At 36.0% G+C, this 8,728-nt stretch overlaps 1 long non-coding RNA gene across 1 annotated transcript; it reads left to right on the top strand.

The window, feature by feature from the left end:
- The first annotated feature begins 253 nt into the window (after positions 1 to 253).
- Positions 254 to 8,159, top strand: LOC118578399. Its single transcript, XR_004944255.1, has 3 exons — positions 254 to 370; positions 2,332 to 2,412; positions 8,046 to 8,159. It is a non-coding gene; the product is annotated as an uncharacterized LOC118578399 (long non-coding RNA).
- The last annotated feature ends 569 nt before the right edge of the window (positions 8,160 to 8,728 follow it).

Here is an 8,728-nt window from a genome sequence, read left to right as displayed (position 1 = left end):
CTGGAATATAGATTTTCATATAAATTAAGACTATAGAAATTTAGTATTACTTCTTATTTGAAAGGCAAAATTCGAAGAGCCAAATGTAGGTTGTAAGATCAAAAACTATTACTCTGGAATGATCTTAATATTTAACTTAATATTGAACACAATTGTTTCTAATATGACATTAATATAATGATATAGCTGATCAGCTCAGTTAGTTAAAATATAGTGATGTAATTGTGTTGTCCTCTGGTTGCAGGCCACCCTAACCAAGTGTTCTTGAAATTGCGGCAATACTCCAGGGGTACAGAAGGAGAGTGGAAACAGAATTAAAAAGGAAATAAATTATGAAGATTTGTCATACTTTTCCAACCCATTTCCTGAAGTAGGTGGAGTCTTTCAAATTCAGTTCCCAGACCTTGTGTGGTGTGATATTAGGAAAGTGGATGTAGACAGATCAGTAGACATCTGAGGACAGGGTGAGAAATCAAGAAGGGGCTAACATAAGTTACGGAAGGAGGACAAACTGGCTGGTGAAGAATATCTGACAGGATTACCAGAAAAGATCAGAAAACTGCCAATGGTGAAAGATGTTTCGGGATTTGTTTGTTTGACCTTTTAATAAATATGAATTGTGGGTTCATTTTAATGTTGTTTGAGAAATCTTTAAACACTGAACTTAGTTCAATTATTTTTCTGGGTTTAGAGTCAATATTTTATTAATTACTGGTGAAATCAAAGTTCAGTGACCATTATAAACTTTAATACCACCTGAACAGTCATGACTCCCATGTCATATGAAAAAGACACAAATAGATACATTAACATTGCTATATAAAGGAAGCCTCTTGTACCCATGCATATAATTAAAAAAATGAAACTTGGCCAATATTCTGGCCAAATGAATAGATCAATCTTAAATTTGCATAGGCTTATATTCTAGTTAGCATTAATAGTCAAGTTGATACAGCCTAGCATCATAAGAAAGGAAAGCCTTGGTAGAGGAGTTACGTAGATCAAATTGGACATGTATATAGGGTAATTATCTTGTTTATTAATTGATGGAAAAGGCAAGTCACTGTGGGCAGTATACTGTACACAAAGGCTAGCTAAACATGAACTGTTGACTGAGTCCTGGGCTAAACTGAAGAAGAGTTCTTCCATGGCTTCTGCTCCAGGTTCCTGCCTTAAGTTTCTGCCTAACTTCCCTCAGTGATGGATTCAGACTTAGAAGTGTAAGCCAAATACAACTTTTCCTCTCCAAATTGCTCTAGACATGAGTGTTTAATAACAGCAACAGAAAGGAGAGCATAATGGCAAATGAAGAAAATAAACTGTCTATAGAAAGAGTTGCATGTGCTGGCTTTCCTCTTGTGGTCTGAGACATTATGTAATGATTTGTGCTTTACTTATAGGCATAAAGCTCTGTTGCTTATATTGTTGTAGGTGGTTATTATAAATGCTGTTGCAGTTATTGCATCATTTAATATAGTTATATTGTTTGAAGTTTAATTGGTAAAAGCTATAACTTTACTGTTTTCTGTATTAACAAAATTAGAATAAGTAACTCTGATATCATGTGGAGAAAGAAAAACTTCTCTAAGTGGAAGTTATAATCAAAATACTTGTGAAATATTTTGGAGCCACATTTTATTTATTCTGTGTTCAAAATAGGTATTATGTTTCAAGATGTGATTAAGAAATAGTTATATATTACTGTGTATTGGCAAAGTTGTTCCAGAACTGGTAGTTTACTTTAGACTAATTTTTGGTCATTTTTCCTTTCAATAAAAATGTCAGATGTCGTATTATTAGACAAGAAAATGAGAGAATAGCTTAGAGAGAGATGTTATAAACACTGTTATTTATAGAGATAAGTAATAAGGAGGTTTCAATGAATCCTTTAGAAATTCTGTTAGTTCCAAGCTCTATTAAAAGCAATGTGATTTTGATTGGGGGGAGCCCACAAATGGTCATCTAAAGGCCAAATTGCATTTTCACAATGATCCATTCAATAAAGGACCCATCAAGACTGTCAAGCATCTAACTGAGCATTTTGCAGACAAATCTACACTGTGCAAATGTAAGGGCATGCACTTTGCTTGATTTGATCTCCAGTTTACATGGTAGTGGTTAAGGTCTAACTTTTGTTCACAAATCATTACTGTACATTATAATTAATAGAGAAATTGCTTCTGTTAGCTTAGGTAACTAAATAACAAGTCTGTAAGAGAGCATTGAATGCTGTGCTCTACATCACTAGCAATTTATTTTAATTGAAATTGCTGAAACTTACAGGTATTGGTCCATAGACTGGTAAGATTGATTTGACTTAATGTTTATCAGGTTTCTATGTATGAAAACATCATCTTCACCTTTTGGCCGGTGCCATGTCATCCAGACTGAGGAAGATCCAGCAACTCCAGGGTAAGCACCACAAGAAACCCTGATGCTGTGGTAATGTGGGAGACTTTCATCATCAAGGTGTCAACTTAGACAAGTAATATCCAGGTTGCTTTGGGCAAGTTGATATGACATTACCACTTAAAGAGAAACAAGAGATTCTGGCCAATTGTAAATCTAGATAAATTGTGGGCTATGGTGTTATTTTATTTGTTGCGAAATGTGGTGATATTTTATTTGTGTTTTAATAAATAAAGCTTGTCTGGAGATCAGAGGAAAAAGGCAGCCATTATAAGTAAACAAAGAAGTCAGGCAGCAGTAGCACAGGCCCTTAATCCTATCACTTACTTAGCAGGCAGGATCTCTGTGTGTTCAAGGTCACAGTAGGGAACAGAGGCAAGCATGGTGACACCCACCTTTAATCCCAGTACAGACAGACAGAAAGTGACAGAGCTGTGTAGGAAGAGGAAGTGATATAGCTGGGCTAAGAGAGCCAATGAGAGAACAGAACAGAAAAGGCATATAAACGTGAATATACAGGAAGAAGCTCTCTTTGGATGCTGTGGAATTGGTGAGGTGAAGTTAGCTTGTGGTGGTTTGTCCTATTCTTCTGATCTTTCTCTAGGGCTTTAACCCAAATTTCTGGCCTCATGTTTTTTATTTATTAAGACCATTTAGAAATTTGTCTACCGTGGGCATTGGTCAGTGAGCAGACATGGGTTAAAGCTGAAAACAAACAAACAAAACACAAAATAAGACTGGAGCCGCTGCCATCATTGATGTACAATCAGGCTACTGCCAAGTTCTGGGGAAGCGAAAACTCCTTAAGCAGCCAGTCATCATGAAGGTCAAAGTCTTCAGCAGAAGGTCTGAACAGAAGATTAAGGGTGTGGGAGGTGTCCTGGTGGCTTAGAGCCAGCCAAGGAGGTTTGTTAAATGCTAACATTTAAAACAACAACAACAACGAAACCATCATCTTCCTTAACTGATAACGTAGGCATTATTTTAGATTTCCTCTTATCTTCAAATGTAGATTTCTATTTTAATTGCAATTTCTCTGAAGCATGCCAAATCTGTAATACTATCTGAGATGAGTGTGTTTGTTTTTGTGGGTTATTGAATCACATTTTTTTTTCATGTGCCTAGCCCAATATCCTATAAACACTGTTGAAATGGCTTTGAATTTTATTTTATTAAATTTATATATCGATCTTAAACTGAACAGAAAAACATGATCACAGCAGAGCTTTTATAAACAATATGTTACATTTTAAGCTTCTATTCAAACCACTGATTGGGGTACATTCTAGTGGGGCTGAGGTACTGGATGGGATTTTAATGGCAAAGTTCTGCCAGAAAGAATGAGTCAAGTAAAGATACAAGCTGAGTAGATACCACTGTTGAGATTTCTGGGTACATTAGTAGACTTGCTGTGTCTGAATCCTCTTTCTCTCTTGTCTAGATTTTCAGCTCTTTCAGAGGACTGATGTGTTTTTCTTTTTCTAGGTCCTGTTTTGCTTATAATTGATACTTGGTGGTTATCTAACATGGTTGGAATAGTTCTTTACTATTAAGTTGGCAAACTCTCAATCTCATGGAAAGTTAATGTGTAGTGATTCCAGAGGATATTTATGACTTCATTTTGAAGTTTTCCCCAAAGCACTAGAAACAATTATTTATTCGTGTTTGTGTGTCTGAAGCTCAGGGCCAACATTGGGTATCTTTTCTCAATTGATCCCTGCCTTTATTTTTTGAGTCTGAAGCTCTCAATAAACCCGTAGTTCATCAATTTGGCTAACTTGTCTAGCCAGTGAGGCTCTGGGTGTTCTCATGCTTTGGGGGACATTAATGAACTTCCTTTCTTTTACATTTTTTTAATTGTCTTATTTCTTTTTCTCTTTATTCTCCTCTCATAAAATACCTCCCAACAGCAGCCTTCCCTCCCCCACTTCCTCTCCCTTTTCCCCTCCACACTGCTCTTCCCAGTGTTATCAACTGAACACTGCATAACAAGATGCAATAAGACTCTCTTAATTGAGTCACATACCTAGCCTTTAGAAATTATTTTTCTTAAAAATCTTTAAAATGGAATCTATGTTTCCCCTAATTCATCGATCAGGTTATGTTACTATTTTTTTTTTTAAGATTTATGTTTCTCTTATGTGAATGAGTGTTTTGTTTGTGCATATGTATGTCAACCGTGTGTGCTTATTTTGGACTAGGTTGGTTGGTTCAGGATAGGCTTGCCTGTGTGGCTCTTCTTCATGCTGTAGATCTGGGTGAACTTTGCTGTTAGATAGAGGTCAGATTCATTTTTATTTAATAGCTTTGTTTCTACAGCCCATGTTGTAGGTTCTAGCTACTCATGGGACTTCTTTTCAAAGCAGAGCACTAACATCTGCTTCAGGCTATTGTCTATATGGAAAATTTTTACTTAGCACATTTTTAAATGTGCATTGGTGTTTTGCTTGTATGGTTGTCTGTGTGAGGGAATTGGAACTCAAGTTACAGACAGTTGTGAGCTGCCATGTGGGTCCTGGGAATTGAACTCAGGTCCTGTAAAAACAGTGCTCTAGGCCCTATAAATATATTTAAGTGACTATAGGTTATGTGGCCAAATCCCAGATTAAAGTGGGATATACATTTCATCTCTAGTTACAAAGATTGCAAGGTCACAGAGAAGAGGGTAGAGAAAGCTGCCAAGATATTTAATCAATGACACTAGTAGATAATTGTTTCATTGTGGTAGTTTGAATGAAAATGGCCCCATGGCTCATAAGGAGTGGCATTATTGGGAAGTGTGGCCTTGTTGAAATAGGTGTGGCATTGTTGGAGGAAGTCTGTCACTGGGGATAGACTTTGAGGTCTCAGAAGCTCAAGCCAAGCCTAGTTTGTCTCAGTCTCTTCCTACTTCCTGTGACTCTGTTCTTGGACTGTATTCCAGCCAATATCAGTAGATAACAATACTGTTTTTGAAGAAACTGATGAGGTGAATGTCTATCAGCAGGACACAATCCCGCTGTACAGATACTGATATACAACCTAATATTTAGAATCAGGAGATGGTTATTTGACTCGAATTCATTGTAATGATGGATTTGTTTCTCCCATATAATTTAGAAGGAATCCATCACAATTAAAATTTAGAGTATATTTATTCATGTTCAAGTTAAATAAAATCACCTCAGGTCCTATTTTAAGTTATATGTTCTATGCTTGTTGAAGAGAGAATTGTTTTAAACATGTTACAGTCATGTTCACATACATAAACTGCTTGATAGTTACAAGAAAATATAATTTTTCAAATCTTCTTAATTTTCTTTTTTAGCAATAAGTTTTATTTCTAGAGAAACTTTAAATTAACAGTAAAATGAAGTGAAAAGAATGTTGCAGCATTCTCACCCACCGCCCCCTCCACAACTGTGGTGGTTTGAATGAGAAAGGTCCCATAGGTTCATGTGTTTAATGACTAGCCTACAGTTGGTAGATTGAATAGGATTAGGAGGTGTGGCTTTGCTAGAGGAGGAGGTGTGGCCTTGTTAGAGAAGGTGTGTCACTGTGGGTGGGCTTTGAGATTTCAAAAGCACACACTAGGCTCAGTGTTTGTCTTTTTCTGCCTGCTGTCTGAGTGAGCATCAGGATACAAAACTCTTCAGCTACTTCTCTAGCACTATGACTTCCTGAATATGGGCAACCAAGTTACCTGCCTTGATGATAGTGGACTAAGCCTCTGAAACTTTAAGCAAGCCCCATTTAAATGCTTTCCTTTATAGGAATTGCCATAGTCATATCTCTTTGCAGCAAAAGAATACCTAAGACAGAAGTTCAACTTTCAATATCCTTCCTGGGAAAGGCACTATTAAGGCAAGAACAGTCTTATAGTCCTACAATGGAACATTATTAGTAGCAAAAATAGATAACAATATAGTTTAGAGGTCACTCTTGGTGTACATTGTGTTTTACTCTTTTAATATCCATTTTATCTTTATTTAAACATTTTATATATGTATTACATATATTTATATATAATTGGGGTTCTTTTGTTTGTTTTTGTTTTTGTTTTTGGTTTTGGTTTTGTTTTGAGGCGGGGTTTCCTCTGTATGACAATCAGTCCTGGCTTTTTTGGAACTTGCTTTGTAGACCAGGTGGGCCTCAAACTCACAAAGATCAGTCAGTCTCTGCCTCCTGAGCGCTGAGATTAAAGGTGTGTGCCACCATGCCCAGATTACAATGTATTTTGATCAAGTTTTATCTCCAACACCATCTCCTTCCATATCTCCTTGACTTCTCCACTCATCCAACCACATGCTCTCTCCCTCACACTCTCTTTCACTTGCTCAAACACCAATAAGACAAAAGAATCAAAACAACCCTCCCAAAACAATCAAACAACAAACAAACAACATCGAATCTATTTTGAATTGACCATTTACTCCTGAGCATGGGGTCTGCCCTGGAGTGTGGTTTATATACCTAGTGATAGTCCATTGGGAAAAACTGATTTCTTATTTCCCAGAAAGTATCAAATACAAATAGCTTCTTAGTTAGGAGTAGGATTTTGGGCCAATTTCCCTTTCTCAGTACTGGTAATTTATCTGGTTTGGAATGTGTGGGTCTTGTGCATACTGCTCCAGTCTCCGTGAGATCGTATATACACCAATTCTGTCATGTCTTGAAAATATTCTTTTCTTGGAATCATCCACCACTTACAGTTGCACTTGGAATCATGCACCACTTACGGTTGTTACAGTCATTCTGCCTCCTTTTCTATCTGTATCCCTGAATCTTGAAGGAAGAGCTATGGTGAAGACATCTCATTATGACTAGGTTCTCCAATGTCTCTCACTCTCTGTGCATTGTCCTGTTGCCCATCTCTATGTTAACTCCCATCATTGAATGGGGTGATGAGAACTGAGTGATAGACTGATCATTAGGGGTCATTTTATTGCACCCATTGACCTATATTCTCAGTCCTTAGAGGTGTTTTAATTTGTAGTCCCCCTATAACATTTGTTAAGCATTTCCCTGCTATAATTGCTCACCTATGATTACTATCTTTGTATTTTCTTTATTGAGGTATCAATTTTGAGTCTTTTATCACAATGTTGAGTTTTGAGAAATCCATGCATATTTTGGATAAATGACATTTATGAGATTATCTCTTTATAAATGTTTTCTCGAGGTGAAGTAATTTGTCTTCCCAGTCCCTAACAGTGTCTTTTTCAGAGAAGTTCTTAGTTTTGAAAAGTCTAGCTATTTCTCTTATTTTCTCATGGATCATGCCTTTGGCATTATGTTAAAAAAAACTGTGAGTTTACCCAAAATGACCTAATTTCCAGAGAGTTTTATAGTTTGACATTTTACAGTGAGGATTATGATCCACTTTTGTTTTGGTTTTTGTTTGTTTGTTTTTAATGTAAGATTGTGCCAGGATAGCTTATGTACATGTAATTGATATTGCTCCAGAAAGGTAATCTTTTATGTCTTTTCTAATAGTAAGTTGACTAAACTTATGCTCTGGGGTCTCCATTATGTTGTATTGATCTACTATTTTGTTTGTTTGTTTGTTTTCATTACATGGTAATCAATATAGCTTTATAGCAAGTATTGAGACAGACCACTGTAAACCCTTCATCTAAAGATACTTCTTGCTATAGGTCTTTGACCTCTCCAAATGAACTATCAAGTCAAGATTTGTTTATGTCTACAATATAACTGCCCCATGTGGGCTGGGTTCTCATGGAAGCTATAGACAGAGATTAGAATCTGACATCACCACAATGGTGAGTATCCTGTGCCATGTCATGGAATGCTATTCCATTTTTTTTTTGTTTTTTAGTTTTTTAATTATTTTATTTTTCATCAGTTTTAGACTTTGCTACATGTACTCATTATGTTTATTTGATAAGACTTACTAAAGCATTTCCTTTGGTTGCATAATGAAATTTTCGTTGTTTTAAATTTCAAAATCCATTTACTCATGATTGGAATACAAGAAAACAACCAACTTTTGTGAATTAGATGTGTATCTAGAAACCTCAGTATGCTATTTATTATTACAGTAAGTTTTGGTCTTTAAAAATGTCTTAAGTGTTCACTTCAGAGGCACATTAAAAATTGAAAGAATATGAAAATTTGCAAGTCCCCTACCCAAGGATTACATGAAAATCATTTCAAATTCTGTGCTGCTCACTTTGAGGATTTTTACATCTCTGTTCATTAGAGATGTTGGTCTATAGTTTCTGTAATGCCTTTATTAAGTTTTGGTAGTAAGGTAATATTTGTCTCAGAATTAGTTAAACTATATGCCCACTGATTCTATATGTGAAAGAGAGTGACA

Source organism: Onychomys torridus, chromosome 2, assembly GCF_903995425.1.
Source record: "Onychomys torridus chromosome 2, mOncTor1.1, whole genome shotgun sequence".
In the NCBI taxonomy this organism is placed as follows: domain Eukaryota; kingdom Metazoa; phylum Chordata; class Mammalia; order Rodentia; family Cricetidae; genus Onychomys; species Onychomys torridus.
Note: the sequence above shows the minus strand (reverse complement) of the source record. Positions and strands in the feature narration are given on the sequence as shown.